We start from the raw sequence: 22,174 nt of genomic DNA, 5'->3' as shown, positions 1-22,174 counted from the left end.
TTATGACATCATACTAATTTCCACAGTCACAACATGTCATAGCAAAAACACGGGCTTATAAATTTCACTGAAGGAACAAACAGAAGAACAGAACCTGGCCGAGGGAAGAAGGAGATGCCAATTTTGAAAACAACCTGTATGAAAAACCTACATCTTAACTCACATTTTAAGAATCTTGGAGTTCGGATTTGAATTGTAAAGCTTAGTGCCATGCCTAAAGTAGCAAAGAGAGAGCAGAAGTACTGGAAAAAAGAAAAATTACTTTAGATCAACACAACATCTGTGTCATCACTCCACTGTGAAAATTTTCCTTGAAGTCAAGCAACTGGCATGCGTAATCCGCTGAAGATACATCATCAGTGACACAAAAACAACCTGTATTTGCTTCCTACCAGGCACAGCCAACAGATTTTTATTGAAAAAATTATTTATTTTAAAAATCATCATCAGATGTTCCAAAGCAGGGGAGAATAGTCCACCCATTGTAAGTACATTCAGTCATCTCTAACAGCCTTCCTGATCAGCTCCATCTCCTGAAGACAGCAGAGCATAAACGCACTCTGGGAAACTTTCCATATTCCTGAAACAGTGAGTCATTCAACAGTTGTTTTAAACAGGATCTGAAAGGGTGCCACCAGCAACACTAAGGTCATCTCCGAGTGCACACTAATGAACGACACAGAAAAAAGCAGAGATGTTTGCAGCAGATTGTTTAATACTTCTTGACATCTCGGTACTTATATGGCCCTTGCAACTTTAATATGAATGTCTCAAAATCATTAATGGATTTTACCCTCACATCACCCCTGAAAAATGAGTTACCTACATTTTGCAAATGGAGAGACTAAACTAAGGAGTAGGTAAAAAAAGAAAACTTCTTTAAAGCTACAGAAAGGATACTATGAATTAAAATGTGATCACAGATCTCTTGAATCTTGTGTTTTGAAACTTTATGAAAACATGATAAAAGGCTAAATAATGTTTGTCTGAAAATATCCACCTTCCAGAAGGAAAACAAAATTGCAGTCTGGCCATATTTTTATAAATATGCACATTCTGTGTAGATTGATGGTCTTTTTTATATATATCAAGCTCTCTATATTAATGAAAATTATTCTGTGTCTAGCACAGGACAGGATAACCATGACGCTGTTGTATTGTAGAGCAGATCAGATATCTATGTGGTTTGTCACTGATCACCATTATTACAAGATCACAAAAAGTCCCAGTCCTGTTGGGTTTCAGCTTATGTTGTCCAAATCTCTATATCACACACAGAAACAGGCTTTGCCCAGACAACTCACAGTGGTTTAGTGCGAGTCCTGCGTTCAGGCCGTGGAGCATATTCACTAACTTCTCAACTCCCATGCAGTCTCCGCACAGCCTCAAAGCTTAGCTTCTTATTTCTGTGTTATGAAGTTTCCCATAGTTTTAAAATCACTGTCACATTTTGTTCGAAAACTTCTAACAAAACAAGAAAAAAGGAATACATCAGAAAAAATAACAGATATTTTCATGATGTGTGACTTATTCCTTTGTTGAGACGCACTCTCTAATGTAAAAATGAAACTGAGAAACGTATGTTTACACGAAGGAGAGTCCCAGAATTTAAATACAAAATGGTGTCAGCCAAATAAATATCACTTCATTGAGCTTTCGCAGACTACCTGCTGGGCATGGTCAGTAATGTTTGGGAGACAGCAAGGATTTTTGATTCTCTTCACCTACCTGTTGCTAGCCAGTTATGGTCGTCTTGTTTTGCATTCATCTTGGCCAGCTAAGCCATCTAAAAATCAGACCCCTAGGCTTTTTCTATCATTCCCGGGGGGGGTGGGGGGTGGGGGGGGTGTGTGGAAGGAAGAATATTCAGGGAGCAATTATTGCCATTGTAAAAGACTATTTCAAGATAGATAGGAAGAACGAGTATCTAGGTGTTTGTTTCTGTGACAGTTTGACAGCAGATTGATGACTTGTTTGAATTGTAGCTTTTAGGCAGCTAATCTGAGGTTTGATCAATCCCTTCCCAAGAAATTAGGGAGAGATGACAGAAGCATATTCTAATCTGGGTAACCTTTCTGACAATTTCTTTCCGGTTCCAGCAGTAGCCCCTTTCAACCAGACGTGCGGAGGAAAACTGCTGAGGACTGGAATTATCTGATTTACATCTTCTCATGAGAAATGCCTGGATCTATATCTATTTTTTTAAAATTTATTACCCAGACTAGGAGTTAGAGAAAGATTTCCATAACCAATGGCATGTATGACAGTACCTTGGGCAAATCATTAACGTTTGCCCAATAAGACAAGAATAAACTTCATTTAACCTTGGAAATTCAAAGCAATTCAGTCCTGTTTCATTTTTAGCTTTAGCAGGCTTGAATATTTCTCCGAGCTTCCTGACTTTACTAGGAAATTGTTGCTCTTATGCTTTGACAAGTACGAGAATAGGCTGTTGACACAAGCTTGCCCATTCAATGTTGGCGTCCTGCTTGTTTTCGCGGAACAAACCGCTCATTTTAGCGTGCAGAGATGTGACCACGCATGCATATCGTTCATCCCTCACCTGTGGAAGGGTGAGATAAAGCAGCTGAAGTTCGTCAGTCACGTTGACTGAAGTTGCCCAGGAAAAACTAGCGGACGTTGCTGTGGAGCAAGGTGCGCCGGGGCTGCCCCTGCCTGGGCTGGCGCGGCCGGGAGCGGCGTGTCCCGGGTGCCCTCTCGTGGTCCCGCCTGGTACGGAGCTTCCCAGGCTAGAAGGCAAGGGGGGTGGTGACGGCGGGGGAAAGGTCATTCCCTTAAACTACAAGCAAAATACAAGCAATTGTTAACGGCATGTCCTAAAGGTCTTTAAAAATAGACCTTATAAAATACTTTCCTTATCTTGCCCGCCAGAGCTCACCAAAGATTACAGTGAGCAATATTAAGGGACCAGAGTGGGTTTTGCTGAAGTTAAATGCAAAACTCTGCTCGATAGCAGTCCCAGCAGGTTGAAGCCTCATATGGTTTCCCAGCATTGCAATGCATATGTACTATAAACAGAATTAGCTTAAAGAAAGGTAGGATCTTAAATATGCACTAACCAAGTACTCTCATGTGCCGCTAGGAACAGCTCAGTTTACTTCCCCCAGCAACACTGATAAGGATAGGTGGGCTACAAGGATGCAATATTCTTACATTCAAGTTGCAAACATGCTTTAGCAGAAAACTAAAGCTGGACAAGTTAGATCCTGGAGATCATGCCTGAAATTCTCTCCTGGAATCAAAAGACACCTTCCAGCCATTCTGCACTGAGGATCTGGAGCAGAAACAGCTTTCCAAAATAAGAAACGAGGACATGGCAACTATTAATGATGACTGCAAAACATGTAGCTTTAAGCTCAATGTTTCAAGAGACAGGATCTGAACACTTCCATCTCAGCCATCCTATTGTTTCACAAGAACTCAGTGTCTTAACTCACACATGATCCAAGGCCAAAAAAAAAAAAAAAAAATAGAGCAGAAAAGCCCTCCTGAACAAGCTGGAGGCTCAACAAGATTATACGGTTTGTAAATACTATGCTAGCTTCTGCTATTTCTTTGCAGAACATAACGGTTTCATTTGTTTTAATTACTTCCTCACAAAATCACTTGCATTGAACCAAACAGGAATGGGAACAGGGTTTGCATGGCCAACAAACCTCAAGTGCCTAACATCACATCATACTGCTGCAAAGGGCAATCTCTGACAAAACCCTATTACTCCCATTTTCAGGGCATGTGGGAAGCAACTTGACTCTGCCTTGTTCACAAAAAGTAGATCTGAATTATATGACTATCCATGTCCATGGACAGATTCATGTAATTGTGTAAATAGATGGGGAATGAGGTCTCTCTCTTTCTCTCTCTTAGCATCTCTCTCACCATATTACTCAAAAACTGCCTAGTATCAAACTGTCACATCATTTTTGGTGATAATTTGTCTGTACCATTTCTACTGTAAAGTCATGAAGAGGGAAAAAAAAAAAAAAAGAAAGAAACAGAAATAGCCTTCTGCAGAGTTCTAGTCATCTTGATGACACTGAGGAACTACTGCATGGCTAATCCTTCCAGCAGGTATTCTCAGATACCCTACAGATGACCCACAGCTATCAATTATTCCTCTTCACATTTTCAGTAATGTGCAGCCAGCTATGCATGCCTACATTATGCATAACTTTTCAACCCCTCCAACCCTATCTTACTTGTTAATCAAATACACAAAAGCCATAGGATGGTTCCCATCACCAAAGCAGCAGCAATGTCTGCTCTAGTGGAACTTGTAGACTGTTCACCCTTTACACCCTAATCATCATATTTTCACTTTTCTCTGTAATCACAGAAAAGTATCTGTTCTACCCTTCCTTTAAAAAACTTCCTATGATTTTGCTGGTGTCACAGAGCTGTGGGACCAGAAGTTTACACCTCTGCCTTAAATTAACCTAACACTAAAAAAAAAAAAAAAAAAAAAAGGTCTTCCCATGAGATATAAGTAACATCTTGACCCAGTGAAATGATGTTTGACAATAGAAAATTATATAATTAGGATTAGGTCTGAATGTGGTTTGGTCCAAGAGAGGTCTCTGGAGAACGAACTTTGATTTTCTGTTTGACACATCCCTGAGGGGAATGACTAGGGTTTCTGGCAGACTGAGGAAAGGGGATGGAGGGGGTTAGGACTTGCAGCAGGGGTGCCTTCTGTCACCACTGCAATATGCCTCTGGCTAGACAAACATTAGGATAAGGTTTTTAAGGAGCAGGCTGACTTTAGGGAGTTTAGGTTGGCTGTCAGAAAGCATGAGACAGCGTTGCACAGTACACTCCTGCTATTTTCTGTTGCTCATTCAGCAGCAAGTGACATCTGTTCCTGTCATTATGGTGCTAATTCACAGATTCAGTGTGTTCTCTAATTGTAAAATTAATTTTAATAAGTTAAAGCCCCTATGCATGCACACTACTGGGTATAAATGAGTGGGTTTTTCTATTCTCTCTTCAAATGAAGGATATTGTAGATATTGTCTGAGGTTATTAGTACCTGCATAAGCATGGACTTTAAGTATTTGGATAACATTAAATCCTTGATGTGCTCAGTTATCAATCTGATCTCCTTATGTCCCTGTTTTACAAGAATTACATTTGGTTAGCGTGTCCCTTCTGTTTCCTGCATGCTCCAATTGCATGGTACTAGGACAGATGTTTAAGTAATTGGGAGGATGTTTATTAGGGGATTTTTTAGATAAAGTCTCAAGTCACAGGGGAATAGGACATTAAGCAGCTTATTCACTTTTGTGAACATTTAATTATTTATGATCATAGAGATGGGAGCCACTGGAAAAATCAGAGTTAGAGATAACTATTTTAGCTAAAGTCTGAGAAAGATGCATTATTTTTTGTTTGTTTAAAAAAATAAACATTTTTTATAAAAAAACTTAGAGATTTTATTATAAAGTAAGTTTGCAGTGCAAAAAACCCTTCTGTCTTCCACAAACCATAACAAAATTCCCTGTGTGGCATACAAATGATGGAGTAAAGAAGAAATGAGCTTAGCTCCAACTCAGACTGATAAATACTAGAAATTTTTCACCTTGGGACACTGACGTGTTGGAGATTAAAAGTTTTCCAATGAATTTGGGTTCTTCACCCACTTATATGCCACCTTACTTTGGCCAAAGTTACGCTTGGTGGATTCAATTCATCGCAGGCGTATCACTGCAGGCTTCAGAGAAATTTCATCGGCCCACTGTTGAACTCAAGAAAAACTACTTGCATTCAGTATATTCTCACTGCCAAGTCAAACCTGAGCTCGCAGCAGCTTTGAGTTGTAGTTTATGAGCAGAAATAAATGTTAGCTGGAGAAGACAAAAGAATGCTAAAAAGTGATCTTGATGGTTTAATTTTGGGCAACTACAGATACTCATTAGGCCTCCTGAAATGACCACTGAGGGTGGCAGGGCAAGAACACTGCCAGAAGGATCTCTATCTTACATTTGTCCAGTTATTAATCAATGGTGCATTACCTGCCAACCAGTGTGCGCTCAGCGATTGTCTCCCCTATGGAAAACAAGTTAGCGTAGCTCCACTGGCATCAGTGAAAACAGTTTACATCAGGGGAGGGTCTGGCAGCCTTCTCCCAGCCCTCTTCCCCACTAATTTCTTCATTCCTTCCATATTGCCCTTTTCTGTCCTTCCTTTCTTTTCTCCCTCCATCCGTTTTTTTCTTGGAGGAGGGAGGGGGAAAGGATTTTCCTTTGACTGATCTGATCTTGTCACAAGCACATTGACATACAATGCACAAGCACGATGTGTAGACTACTGCACCCGTGAAGCAAGAAGAAAGATAATAATGGAGAAGTTGCTTCCAATTTTCCCTAAAGGTATGGAATCTACTACAATCACCACCGAAACAAGTACCACAACTACACCTCTCCAATTGCTCTTACATGTGATTGGAAAACTTGCACTATCACTATCCTATATTTGCCAGTTCTCATGGCATCAATGAAAGTCTTAGGGAGTTATTTTTTTCCCCTTAGAGCCACAGTTCCTGAAAACAAGTAATTACCTAATGATCTTTTATTTTCTTAATGAAAGCGAAGAAGCAAGCCCTTGTACTTGTAGAGAAGAGCTTGAAAATGGGACTTGAGAGAATTTTAAAGGCTTTATAAAAATATCCACAAAATTCAAATAAAAAGAAGCAGAAGAGTTTATTGTTGTTTTGATTTTTTTTAAGCCTTAAAAGTGAGCACAAAAGCACATCTGCAAAAGGAAATAAAGTGCTAAAACTACAGATGCTAACAGGAGGCATCATATAAATAAGATTTTAATTATATTTGGACTGGATAGAAATGTTTTCAAAAGGAAGCTTTAAGCTTTCCACAACTACATTTTGCACAGGAAGCACCCAAACCCCTACACCAAGTTGTAACTGCAAACTTGGTGCTGCTGCACTTTCCCTGCAAGAGTTGTGAGCTTATCCACAACCTTCTCTACGAGACATTTTCTCTCTCTGAAGGCATCACAGCTACTACAGTTCCCAGACTGCTATCATGCCATCTCCAACAGGAGATACTGATGTATGAAGTAGACTGGTTAATGGAGCCCAGAGCAACAAAAGAAGAGGTCATAAAAAACAAGTCTTAAGCAGTGCCCTGAAACAATGCAACAACTTAGAGCCATTAACAAGCTGACCTAACATAAACCATGAATTTCAGGATGACTTGACAAAAAAGTTTATTTTTTTTTCCCTTGGCAAAACTGATGCATTTCCACAGAAAAATCTCAATTTTGCTGTAACCATAAATGTCTGTCAAATCATTTCAACAGAAAAGTTTCCAACCAATGCTAATCATTAGTCACTTGAAAATGTACACTGAAACAAAGGAGATTTTGGTGTACATCTGCAGCCAATCAACAGACTAATTTGAAACAAAAGAAGTCCATATACAGTTGGAAAAACAAAAAGACCAGCCAAACTAAGTAGCTGCCAAGAATGTAGCCTTGAGAGAACATCTGAACGACACCAAGATATGTTGTTCTACACTAGTCTCCAGAGAACTTCTTTTGATTGTGATGAATTTCTGTGCTGTATCATACTTTTGTGCTCTATCATCACAGTTTTGCAATGTTTAGGGCTACCTAAACCTATGACCATCCAACTCCATCTATCCTCTTCCTCGATGGCTTTGATCAAGGGAAATTCATTCCTTATATGAGCCTTTACTGGAAAACAAACAAACAAAGAACCCACCAAAAAACCCTCTTAACTAGACCAAGCTTTATGGTTCTCAAGGATAGATCAGGTACACACTGGAAATGGCACCACTGCAAAAATCTATCTAATGTGTCCTGCCTGACATTCTGTTTAGAAAAACGGTTAATTTAGCAAAAAATCCCAACAAGACTCCACTGCCATCCAGTTGCATGACACATGTCTTATAGCAAGCAACGTGAATTTTTACCACTCAACAGCTCACTTGCTTTGCTGTTGTACTTCTTTTTGTCTTGGAAATCATTGCTAATATTGCTGTTCTGTACTAGTTTATAAAGAGCCCTAGAACAGGCAGAGCAAGACAGACTATAATACTGAGAAAAACCAAACACAATTTTTAACTACAGTAGGAATCCTTCTCTTTTGGCTATAGTAGGGATAAAAAATATGCTGTGTCTGGAGATGTTCCACAAAACTTGTCAGCTTCATATTCCCCATGTGAATTGAAGTAATTTCATACATAACCCATGGCACAAATAAGTCAAAATCAAAAGAGAGAAGAAAGGAGCACCTGACCTAGAAAAGAACCAGCTTTTATTTTCAACTAACTTTTAATGACAGTCTAAATACTTTTAAAGTAGTGAAATACAAAGTGAACAGCACAATGGAGTAAAAGTTACATTCAGCATCCTAAAATGCTAGTTATGAAAATGTAAATGTCTTCCAAGAAAAAGAGGCCATTGTTTGAAAAAATAACCAAACAACGTAAAATATCCCTCCTGGGAGTTCAAAATTTCTTCCTTGCTCATGTCATTTTAGCAAAAGAGAAACCTGCTTAACTAATAAGTAAAATGACTGGCAGCTTTTCTTTCTCAAATATACCACAGACCTGAAAACAAATGGGAAAACTTCAACCAAGCCAGTCAGGAAGAAGAAAGATGAGAGTATGTGAAGTATCCGTCTAGAAGCTGCATCTCAGGTAGAAATTTCGTCAAAACCCAACACACTACGTACAGGAAGGTCCATAACAATTTGGAGTATGGCCATGTACTGCAAGTCCATCTACAAGGGCCATGTAATATTTTAGATACGTGGATACTGTCAGAAACAGAGACCGAACATCAGAATAGATGCTATTTTCCAAAAGACAACCATTATTCTAGCATAGAAAAACAAACCCTAAAAGGTCATGCAGTTTCTAAAACAGGTCCTATGAATTGCAAGATGATACTAAAAAATGTGGTTCTTATTGAAATGGGAGTTACGTATACCAGCCCAAGATTTCTATGAACAGCTTGGTAGTAAAGCACTGAGAATTTCCTTTCCTGGGACAAGGAGAATGCATTAGAGGAACATTACAAAATTCAGTTTCCTGATCTGGTTGTTGACATGTTGATTTTGGGACTCAATTAAAACTTGTCCTTCAGTTTGCCAGCCTTAGGGTAGCCAAGTATGAGGATCGTGCTTCTAAAGCTCTCATAGTTTAGGCCACTCTCCAGTGCTGCTGAGGTGTCTGAAAAAAAGTAATTGTCAGTGACCATGAAACATATTTTAACTCTTCTTCCAAAAGCTGCCTTCTTGTCTCTTACCTTCCTTTTTCCCCTCCCAAAATACTGTGATTCACCACCCCTCAAGTGTCATTCATCCATGGGACCTGGCAGGGTCGATCAATTACTGAAAGCCTGCTTTGCTATTTTGAGAATAGTGATTGCACAGGAGTAGCAAGTGGGAGCACAGGGAAGAGATCTGATGAAGCTCTGCCCAACAGCAGTATTTGAATCACAAATTTACTTTATGTTCAAATCAGCCAGGCTTTACCATTTATCAAGGTCTGTAGCAGTTTGGAAAAGAGAAGAAGAGTTCGGAAATATGCACACATTTACAAAAACACCTTCCAAGAGAGCAGCTCCCAAATAACATTTTCCTTTGTAACCTGATTGAAATAATCATCACACAGTCAAGCACAGTTTGTTGGTTACACTCAAAGCAAAACATGCTTCCAGCTGTGAGAGATAATTACTGTTTATTGACTGGCTTTTGAGGACTTTTATGCTATATTTAGTTGTAGGGTTGTTTGGTTTTTTTATTTGCATCACAAGCATTGATGAAAAAAGGCTGTTGCTTAGAGCAGTCAGCTGTCTTCTAATGATTAACCTCTTATTTCTCTTCAGAATATGTTTCACCTGCAAATGTGCTGGGACTTCAAGATTAATCCTGGTCAAGCTCCCATGAGTACTCTGTTGAACTGGTACTGCATTCATCAGCATTACCACCTTGTTCTTCTATTGTGGGGTTTGGTTTTTTAAGTATCTTCACAAACACCAGAAAGGACAGTTAATTATACCCATCTCGCTGCAGAGGGGAGATTTTAGAAGTGGCCGTACCAGTTTGCACCAGCGTTCTATCTAGTCAAGTGTTCCTACTCCTTAGAGTATCCAGCACAGTTGCTCCAGAGGCAGAATCAGAAACCAGAAAATAAACACAGAAGAGTTTATAACCCCTTCGTCTGCAGTGGTTACAGCAGTAGTAGTGTTACGCTCTTAAGCCAGGCATTTTTAAATCTCTTCCAGGACAGCTTTCTTGAATGTAACTTCTGTTGGCCTTTATTCCATTTGTTCTGCAGATGACATAAGCAAAGCCCAGAGACGTGGCTTCAAAACTGACTCCAGGTCTATGAGGGCACTCAAGGAAACTTTGACTGTCCAGGCTCTGCTTTTGGTGTTGTCTTCCACTCTGGTGTGATGTGAGGACAATGCAACTGGAACTATGCAAAAAATGCAGTGGCAAATGGTAAAGGTCAAACTACAGCTCTAGTCTACAGCTCTACACAACTTTGGCAGTTTCAGACACAGGAAAGGGAAAGGCACAAAGAAGGAGCAGTGAATCAAAATAATTAAAAAGTTTTGCTAAAATATTATTTCTTAAACCAAGATGTTTAACTTTGGAACTGAGCCTGAAGTTTAAGTCACCTAAAACTGAAGTATTTAATTTTGAAGCAAACAATGTCGCAACTGAAGCGCTGAAAACATCTTTTTTTATTTTGTTTTTCTGAATTGCTCCAAAGATTGTTTTCAGATAAATCCAAAACAGTTCCCATCTCCCCCAACCTGTTTAATATATTCATCAGGGTCGCAAATGGACTCATCACAATGTGCCAGTTGCAGAACTCATCCCCTGTCTATACAGAAAAGTTGATTATGTTTCTACACAGCTCTGTGGAGGACACGTGACTAATTGCAGAATGAAAATAGACAGAAAGCAGCAACGAGATCAAGGAATAAGAATGTTGACTGTTTGTAAAAGATACAGGGCCACTGGGTACTAAAGAGGATGGAAAAGCAAAGATTGATCATGAATCTATAGGAAGAGTTAGAATTTATTATGTCCTCCTTGTGAATTAGGGGTTCAATATATTGTAGAAATACGTATTTAGAGTAATATTGCTATCAGCAGAGTAACCTCACAGCAGTCCCCCCATATATTCTACATACCTATCCCCTGTATACAGCCATGAAAATACAGAGAAATAACGAGGAGTTGATTTAGGGCTACTATGAAGAAAAGAAGAAATTTAGAGTCTTTACTTTCAGGAGTTTTTATCTGCAATGAATGCAAAGATGGGAGCAATAAACAGAGATACAAGACAACCTTCTGGATCTTAAAAGTGACAACTTATTTTGTTTGTTTTGCAGAAGATTTAAGCATCAAACAAGTAGGGATCTAAACTTCCCTTGCTCTTAAGATTGGGATCCAGACTGTCATCTGGTTTGCTGTAGACAAAGAGGTTTATTATCAAACTGTAATCTCAATTGTAATTTCCTACTTGAGAGCTCAGGCAGCAAGCAGGTCTATGAACCAGGTACTATTTTGAAAAGGATTAAAGTTGGCCTAATTCTGCCTCCAACTGAATTTAATGGAAACCTTATTGTTAACTTGAGTGGGAGAAGCATTAGATCAATGAGGAATGCTAGTGAAAATCATACCCTAGGGCAGAGTGAGATTATAAGATTCTTAACACTATGAAAATTAATGTATTAGTAAAGTTACTAGAGTGTTCAAAACCAGATTCAGGTTGATTTGTAGGGTAAGGGCATTTGTAGGGTAATGCATCATATTTAAAATTAAGGAGAACAAGAAGACATTAATAATTTTAAGGCAGAATATGCCATGGAAATAACCACCTTGGCTGAATTCAATCATGCTTGCACAAATCACTGTCACTGAAGTAAATAAGATGGAACTTGGAGTCAATGGGTAGTTATGATTGTTCTAGCAGAGCAATACATGCAACTAACAGCAGAAAGAGATGAAAGCCTTAAGACATATTCTTTAAGATTCTCCATAAAATTAATTCTAATCAGTTCTATCCCTCCTTAGCAAAGCTTATAAGAATAAGAGTAAAAGAAAAGGTCAGTGGGGCTTTTTTCCCCCTCTAGTGTCATAGCATTGTCCAGTGCTAGTTTTCTAATCACAACTGGTGGCGTCAGAAGAAATACAGTATTATTCACTGAGGCCCAACAGAATACATCAGGTAGAGTACTGACATCTTCCTCCACTGTAAGACAAAACGTGGCATGCGCTCTGCATCACTTAGAACTTCTCCCATTTGATGGACAACCTTGCATTTTTGCAGATGCTATTTCCCCAGGTTCGCATCTTCTTTTATTTTTTACTTCTGAGGTTGCTTAGTTTTCTATCCATGGAAGAAGACCTAGACTGGGTTAAGATTGCATAGACTGCCTTTTATACCAATCTGAAAGTCAGCTTTCTGCAGGGAAGAGAAAGCTATAACATTCCTCATAGTTACTGAGGTTTATTATAAAAGATTTTCTATTCTTTACGAGGCACCCTCTTCTCTATTGCCCTGATTGCATTCTCATTGAAATCAGCTGCAAAGATCTGACCTCAGTGGGAACAGGAGCAGGATCTGTGGTAATTAGTAATTAAGGCAAGTACTTATGCTCTTGGGGGCAGAGAAAAAAGGCTTTTGCATTTACCCTTCACATGCATAAAGCAGCTAGTTGGTGTGGGGGCTTTGCACGCTTCAGGAGATTTGTCAGTAAATGCTCTTGCAGCTGTGATAACAGCACAACAGTAATGACTTATGCTGTCTACTGGGGAAGGGGCAGTATGCACTTCAATACTATTAATAAGATGCTGCATTATAACAAATCCATCCCACTGGTGGTTTGCTCATTTTCAGTCACAGTCTCTGTTTTGTTCCCCGTGCCTAAAAATCTACAGGGCAAATGTGCCAGTAAGGGAGCGATTTAAACATTATGAACATCTCACCAAATAACTGCTTCAAACCAGGAAAAAATACCCACACCCAACTATTCTAAATATTGCATGTTATGCTCTTATTGGATAAAACCTGTAAGAAGAATTCATTATATTAATCCAGTTTTCAGTGGGAAGGTGCCCACATCTTCACCAGTAACCTCTCCTCAAATGACCAAGAAATGAAAAAGCCTGGAGAACGACCTATTTTCAAAATTCGAGATCAAAGCTGAAATTATGCATGAGAGTGTCTGTGTGTCTCTGTAGGAGGACCAAGAGAAGGGAGAGTTGGCTTTACTGCTTGTTCATGCTGTATCTTGCCTTTTAATAAATTACTTGTTCTAATTCCCAGTGAAGTAAACTAAACAACTCCCATTGTCTTAAATAATGAACCTATTCCAGGAAATAATTTGAGAACTTTTCAGCACTGCTAAATTAATTCAAGAAGATGAAGAAAGAAAAGACATTACCCAAGAAAAATATTAAAACTAAATTCCATCTTCTGGTTTTAATATGAATGGGTAGGATGCTAGCCTGTGACTTTGAAAAACTGGCTTCAGTTCCCTGTGCTATTTAACTAATTGAAAACTTTTAAAGGAGGAATTGAAATTCAAGTATCTTCAATATTCAGTACATCAACTATCCTCTGATAGTTGGGCCACTTTTTCAAGAATAACACATCTACAGCACGTGGACTATAATCCCACATACCATAGGGATGATCACATCGCCATCAAATGCTCTGAGACTGTTGTGTAAACTGGAGTACCATCACCATCCAGTCCTTGGTTTTCTCAAGAATGCCAAGGCTGCTGCTGCACTTCACGTGGAGCCTAGTCTAAGAGATATAACCTGAGGAATATCCTGATAGGAACCAGGGCACGTAGGGAATGCACAACTGGTGTTCAAATTCTGCCTGGATTCGTACAGAGGTCCAGTAGATTAGTCTACCATAACAGAAGCCATTTGTGACATGCATTGCTTCGTGTAAACAAAAAACTTCACTAGCAAAGGTGTCTGTGGGACTAGCTGTGCAGGTAACAGGTTAGGCTTGGATCTGGGCATCTAAATCTCCCCTCTGTCCTAAAGTCTTTTGCATTTATCAGTCCAGAGCTCGGTTTCCCCCCCTCAGGAATGGAGATACTACAGTTTCCTAACCTTACAAAAATGACACAAACATACCAAAAAAAAAAAAAAGTCTGAAGTCCTGAGATGTAAACAGGTGTTAAAGTTACATCAGAGAGAGAAATAAACTTAAAAGGTGCACATCTCTGTTTCTGCATGAACCTCCATGAACTTCCCCCTTGGATTATGCCTTTCTTACTGTGTTTACAGGAAACTGAAAAATGGTTGAATGGAAGAATACTACTTCTTAAAGGCTTCAGTTTGCAGATACTATAACAGATAGCTTAACAGATATTTTAATGCCTCTCTGACTAATGCTGTATTTCCTAGTAAATGTATAAATATATCATTGTCAAATAAACAGTCCTCTAACTTCTTGTAATTACACACAGCTGCAAAAACCTGTTTGCTCAAATGTCAGGAAGCAACACAGAATTTTTTGCCTTTTTAGATTTTCCCATATCCCTAGGCAATTTATCCTGAAGCTTGAGCTGGTATATATATTTATTTATTTATTCCCATCATTAGGAATGGATTTTTTTAAGCTTTTATGGTGCACACGCTACAAACTATACTTAAGTTTTGCCCTTTCCTCAGATCTTTGAGCAGACAAAGCTTTTCACAAAGATTTTAATTAAAAGAAAAGAGGGTTGGAGGTCAAGGTTGATAATCACAGGTGTCAGCTTCCCATGATATCCATAAGTCCATTATCTGCAGACAACTGTGCTATACTTTGCCAATTTAAATCAATGTGCTGCCTAAAATGTCTGAAATGTGTCAAGTTTCAAACAAAACAAACAAACAAAAACCCAAGTGAAATCATAAACGCAGAGAAGCCATTTATAATGAAAGATGGCCCTAAATCAAAGCCTTGATCCAGACTCTTGACTGCTGCCGAAATTCAGATCCAAATCTATTCACTCAAAAAACTAGTGATGAGAGCCATACAAATATTTTATTACATATAAAATATTTTAATACATGTAACTTCTTGCCTGGCTTCTTTTCTTAGAATGAATGAAATCAAAATCCCAAGTCCAAACTCTCTATAAAATCTGGGAAATTTTTCATCCAGCTCCAGATTCTGACAGGTTTTCCCCCCTATTTGAATTCCATGCCAAATAAGGAGTAAGACACTTATTTTCCAGGCAGCCCAAGATTTAAATGCCCAAACATCATTGGAAAAAAAAAAAAATCCTAATTAAAAAAACCACTCCCTTAAAGTCATTTCAATGTTAGAAGAGTTGTTGCTTATCTGTTCATTAAATAACATACTATTGCGAAGTTTTCTTTCTTACTACTGTACAGTATAGATGCCATTATTAAAGGATTTCATTAGATACTGATAATTTGTTTTTAAGCAGAAATTTTAAGAATAATGAAATGCAAAGACAAGGAGAAGCTCTCATCTGTTTTAGATGAGATGGTGTTTGGACCAGTAAGAGAGAACCATAAATGTTTTTAAGTTTAATTGAGCTGTAGAGTTCTCATCTCACCTGATTAGGCCAAGGCTGTGAATTTTGTCTCACAAGATACTCACATTTTAAATACACAATCCTGCCATTGCCTATCCCCGAAGTCTCATCTCTGCCACAGAAATGCAGGTCAGGGCTCGGAGTGCTGGGACTGAAGAAGGGGAAATGGAACAGGAAGAAAAGCATGTGGGACTGCTTAAGGCTCTAATCCTGGAGCATCCCCTTTACTAGCTCCAAAAGTTCATGCATAATAGTCCGCCTGCACAGCCCAAGAGGATATGGCTGACAAATTCCAGGTGCAATGAAAACCTTTGGAAAGCATCTCAAAAAAGCAAATCCTTCCATGAACTCTGATTCTTGACCTCAATCTTCCCTTTAGAAAGCTGAGCAATCACAGTAAGTACCTAACAAAAATTAATTAGAATTCATTCTCCTGGTGTAAATAATGAGCAATAAGAAAATTACAATTGTTTCCAGCAGCAGAAATACATTTTGATCACAGGAGTTTTCTGTAATAGATAAGGCAGGCACTGTTTTTGCCAGATGCATAGAGAAAGCAGTGGTTGAAACAAGCTCCAGCTTTTCATATCCACTATATTTCAACAAAATTCTTTCCTTTCTTTGTATTTTTTTTTCCAAGAAAAAGCTAACCAGCATCTTTGTGCTAATATACAGATCATCAACTAGAGTTTTAAATAGATGCAGGGTGCTTTGAGCTGGATTCTAAAGCAGATGGGAGCCAAGATAATTGTTGGAAAATGAGGTTGACATTCATGTTTCCTGACACATATATACAGGGGCAGACTGCAGCTTTCTGCTCCTGCTGAAGAGCTGGGATGTGGGCCAGAGAGCTGCAACAGCCAGGTTGGGAGGACGTAAAGACAAAATGATGCCATGCATATTGTGTGACTTCCACGATCTAGTGCGAACTCAGGAACAATACTATTTCATTGCTATTATTTACAGAAAAAGAATCTGGGCCTCTTTCCTCAGATGCTGAACTTTTACACTTTTCTATCTGCTTATCAAAGCTCCGGGGACCCAGGACTGCCTACAGCTAGTGAAAGTCCTGCTATTTGTAACCTAGCAGTAACAGAATTGGAAGCTCAATGCATTAAAAAATTTGGTGAAATATAGAACATTTTAACAATGAAAGTCCAAGTTCTTTTCCTTCATTCATTATTTTAATCACAACCATTTTCTTGAACAAGTTGAAGAAAAAGCTAACTTTTCCCTGATCCAGGACCTGTTTCGGTACAGGTTATCCCTTGCAGAAAACAACACAAAGGCCGTGATGTCTTTCTGTGGATATAAGTGCCAGCTATCTTCCCAAGGCAGGAAGAAAACAAGCTACATCAAAAAATCTATTTTGTTCAGAGATCGTTTGCCTCAGGAAACAATTTTTTGGGCAGAAGGTTCCTCCAGCTAACATGGCCTACAGTGTTTAGAAACTGACTCTTACGTGCTTCCCTTAACCAGGGACTCCCAGAGGAACTTTTCTACCATCACACTTTTTGCCATCTGCCTCGCAGTCACACGAGCAATGCATTCTTCCCTTCAACCAAAATCCTTCTTTGTGCTCATAGTCTTTATGAGGACCAGATGTTCTTGGGTCTCACTAGACCTAAGCCGTACAGATACAGCTGGCAGTAATCTAATTAGGCATAAATAGGTCTCATCATCTTCCCTTAAACAGTCATTCATCTTAGGACCAACTGGTATGTTCAGACACCTTAGATTTTCAGCTGGCTAGTTGACTTGCTTTAGTGTCAAGAAGGCAGCTGTGTATATCACAGAATGATTTTGGTTGGAAGGGACCCTAAAGACCATCTAGTTCCAACCCCTCTGCTGCGGGCAGGGACACCCTCCACTAGACCACGTTGCCCAAAGCCCCATCCAACCTGGCCTTGAACACTTCCAGGGACGGGGCATCCACAACCTCTCTGGGCAACCTGTTCCAGTACCTCACCACTCTAACAGTAAAGAATTTCTTTCTAACATCTAATCTAAATCGACCCTCCTTCAGCTTAAATATGTATAAGTACATAAAAAGTCCCTCCCTTCTGTAAATGTCTGCCCTTTAGGATACATGGCAAGACCACAAACATACACCATAGACTCAGAGACGTCCACTTTTCTCTGTTAAAGCAACGCACGTGTACATCAGTTCCTCCAAATTCAACTCAGTGACCTGAGAGCTAGATTACCTTGTTACAGTTTTATCTCAGCATTATCTTACTATGAATGCTACAAACATTTGGACTTACTTACAGAAGGTTTACTTGTTGATTCTATTTGGTGTGAAATTTTTTCCATTACTCTTCACTTGTTTCCTTTCCTTTGAGTCCTCCTTCCTTTCTGCAGGCACTTTTGCAAACACACTTCACTCCATGTGATGCCCTTTCCGACTGCCACATTTCTGACGTGGAGCTGACACCACCTCAACTGAAGGATGTAGGAGCACTCCTTTGGTCAGGACAGGAACAAGCTGCATTTCATCCTCTGAGCATGCAGATGGGGATGGGGCATTGCTGTGTATTCCAGCAGGCCTGGACAAACACAGACATAAGCTCTATGAACCAGAGCTAAGGAAAAAACTAAGTTGTTCTTTCAGAGCTCTGTGTTTCATACAGAACGGCACACTAGGCGCTCCCATTAGTTTGCTGGATCACAGATTTGATGTACCTTATAATTGCAGCTGCATTTCTGGGTACCCCCTCTGGTACTGAATTATTTCTGCTACTTCAGGATGACCTGGAGAGTGCACCCTTTCACTGAGCAGGCCAGTCCTTGCCACTGGTTTTTCAAACTTTTATTATTTCAAAGCTGACTTGACATAAACCACTTCTGTTTGAAGATGTCCCTGAACTCCACCCAGAAGCCTTAGCCTCTGCCAACCTCACTCTTCCAGGTGAGGCAGGCTGTCATGAGCGCATAAAAGGTACACTGCACCCTTTTCCACATGGTCATCTTAACTGAAATAATTTCTTTGAAGCACTGTCTTTATTTACAATGCTAATTATATCGTTTCAGCAGCACTGAGAGTGTTAGAGAACCTGGGGGAGAAGCAGGTACTCGGACCAACAATGAGCTTGTTTCAAGAGTATGCCAACTTCCTAAGCCCTCAGGACCAGCTCTGAAAATCCATCAGCAACCAGCTGCAGGGATGGGTCCAGCCACATATCCTCCACTAATAGTTAGATCAAGAGCCACAAGGAGCTGCTAAGCAATCTCTACATTATTCTAATCTTACGGTGTTCTGCTTGATTTTTCTGCTGTGGCGGATCAGAGCATGTGCTTCCCAAGATGACAGAAAACCTTGTTTAAATTTCAGAGCACCTGTGGAGAGAGAGTGGCAGATAACTCCTCTATTTCATTAGCCTGATGAGCTGAGTTCAGCTCACTGCAGAACTCAGGGTGTCCTATCGTTCCCTCCTGACATCTCAATCTTTTGAACGAACTCAGCAAAACTCTTGGCACATGGCACAAACCACAGGTATCTGCAAATCAAACCATCTGTCAACAGGTACAATCCTTGCTTTTCCTCTGAGGGACCAATTTTCCTAAATTTTCCAATTACCTTATTCCCTTATTGAGTGAACAGTACCTAGAAACCAGACAGGCAGTGAATTGAATATATCTCACTTTTTTGAAAATGACACACACCTTTGTTTCCTATTGCATCCCATCTCTCCTAGCCATTTATTCTGTTGTTTTTACTGTTCTAGTATTATTTATATTGGAAAAGTACAAAGAAAGGCATAAAAGCAGAACAGCAAAGCCTATTAAACCCACATCCGACAGGTGTAAATGCCTGGATGAAATCTAAGGAACTGAAGAATTAGGACCGGAGTGCTCAAGCCCTGAATAAAACAGGAACCAGAGCTGGCCAGACAATGTTCCAGCACTACATTTTTCCACTGGGAAATGGCTCTCACTGAAATGTTCCACTGGAATGAATTTGTTCAGAAACACATCAGATTGGAAGCTGGCTCCTTCCTTACCCTTAATCCCAGAAGTCTACCTCGCCACATGACAGGGAGCTGGAAGTACCCATGGACCAGCCTTCAGCTCTTCTGTAGGTTGGCTTCACCGATGCCACCTCTCAAAGCGGCCTGGGATCCCAGGCTTCGCTGCAGATCAACGAAGGCTCTGCCAGCTTCTTGGCAGATGGCTAGGGGCCTGGGAGTCCTCAAGATAGGGGGGCTAGCTCCTTTGCCTTTTTTCCCCCCAAAGATCAGAGGCTGGCTGCAGGCTGAACCCTTCAAAACAAAAGACACATGATCTTAGCTGCAATGCAGATGCAGTTTCAAAACCTCTGAATTTTTATCGAAACAGAAAATTCCATACTTGCTCAACTCCAGCAAAGAAAAATCCCAAGCCCCTTTCTCTATCACAGACAGGGAGACACGAAAATTCTGGTGGATGAGGACATGGAAAATACCCTTTCCTGTGGGTATAATTTCTCCATAACTGGAGAAATTTCTTACCTGTTGCAAGTCATATTTTCACCACGGCAATAAGAGAGCTGAAAAGTCAGAGCATGGGGTGTAGGACACGGGCAATTTACCTACTCGTGACTTGACAGTTGCCAGTTGCCAGCAATGACCTGTCTTTCAGCCCACACAAATCCTCTCTAGCTGAGCAGTGAAAGTGCTGGTGCTGTTTGTCCTTTTAGGAAGATGTGATGTGAAAGCAGGACGTAAACAAAAACCAATCACCCTTCTGTAGGTGAGGCTGAGGAGTGACCCTGAACTCAATAAAAATGCTTGTGAAGTGAGAAAGGCTTCTTTTGATGATCTTAAAGGTCTTTTCCAACTGAAATGATTCCATGATTCAAACATTTGCAGGTAATTGCAGGCAATCTGAATTCCATTTCAAGGTTAGGGGAGTTTGCATAAATGATTCTCCTTTAAGAGAGATCAGAATAAACATCATTTAGAGAACTTAAGTATTTATGACTGGAAACAAGCCTGTTTGTTAATTGTTAACTGATGAACTGAATCCAGTGTGAGGTCATGTTTTGAAATAAGATATGGAAAAGCAGTAAAGCAGATTTAACAGCCCTAGGAAAAAACCTCCTAAAAAATCAAAACAAAAAGGCAGAAAGAAATGGAAGTGGCTTAGGTCAGGGTTAGTGCTTGATGAGAACAAGTGGAATATAACAAAATTTTTATAGTATGTTTTCCTTTCCTGTTAAAGTAATCAACTACTAATTAGCTTATATGATGGGCTATTACCATCATGTATGCCCGCATCCCAGAATTATAGCTAGCAAAGAATTCTTCATTCTCCTGTAACATCTGGAACATCTGCATTAACATTAACTAATATGAATTTGGTATTGAAAGGCAGTCCTGGGCTTGGACAAGGAAAAGTGCTTGCCTTGAATGGGTGTTTGAGGAGAAGAAAACACTCCCAAGCAAGCAGGAAATCCAAGCAAAGATTCTGTTCAAAAGCCCCAAATATTCTTCTCTTCTCTCTGCTGTTGACTTGGCTAATAATGAAGATTATGCTTCCCCTGCAAGACACAGAACAGATTATTCCACGATAAGAAATTGCACCAGCTGAGGACCTTGTAAAGAGAGCGGCAGAGTTGACCTCTTAAAACCAAAACCTTAAATCTCTGGCTGAGTTGATTCTAGTCCTCCTAGGGGGGACCAAACAAGGAGACTTTAAAACTCCTCTGCAGTTACTGTTACCACTCCAAATGAAGAGTGAAAGACTGAACCTGTGGCCCAATTCTGGATGTTATGGGAAAGGAAATAGTGAAGCAGACTCATGCTAATATTACAGAGAAAGGATACATGCATTTTATCCTTTATTTTTATAAGGATTCAGTTTCTGGCTTTATGAAATGCATTTTACCCTCCCCTGATAAAAATTGTTTTGTACCTGTGTGCGCAAGGGTCCCCAGGGAGGATGAGCTTATTTATTTCAAGTTTCTGCATGAGGGCTCAGCCTGATTTAGAACACACTTGGGAGGCAGCCTAAATATTTTGATTCTGACCATTTTTGCTGTCATTAACCACCTGAAAGCTTATAATTACAATGACAGACATCTGTCCAAATCAGATGCTATTTCCTTTTAAGCAAGTTATCTTACCATCACAGGGAATATATCTATCTAAATCAAATAAAAACATCCCCACACAGACCTGCATCCGTACAGACAACATCCAACATCATCTTCCTATCCCATCCCTGTGGATTGCTGTAGTAGGAAAGAGGATCAGGTGAACTGGTTTTGTATCTTTCCCAGTCTTGCCAGAGCCTTGCCTTCTCTCCAAGTCCAAGGGAACTGCAATCTTGGATCATGCTTGCCTAGGAAGAGAAGCTTTTTTTGCAGCTAACCTACTAGCAATCTCTGTCTGGATCAGAGTTTCAATTTCTAGGATATTTTGTCATAAGGACATCTGTGTGGCTTCCTGACAAATCGAGTTCAAAAGGGGAAGACAAGGCAATGCAGGGCAGAGACACCTAGGATGGCTCTGTGTATGAGCTAACATGGGACCCAGAAGGAGGGCTGACTCCCAGCTCACATCTCGGCTTGGAAACGTCGTGCTGTATG

This window comes from Grus americana, chromosome 1 (assembly GCF_028858705.1).
Source record: "Grus americana isolate bGruAme1 chromosome 1, bGruAme1.mat, whole genome shotgun sequence".
Lineage (NCBI taxonomy): Eukaryota > Metazoa > Chordata > Aves > Gruiformes > Gruidae > Grus > Grus americana.
This window is presented reverse-complemented; position numbering follows the sequence as displayed.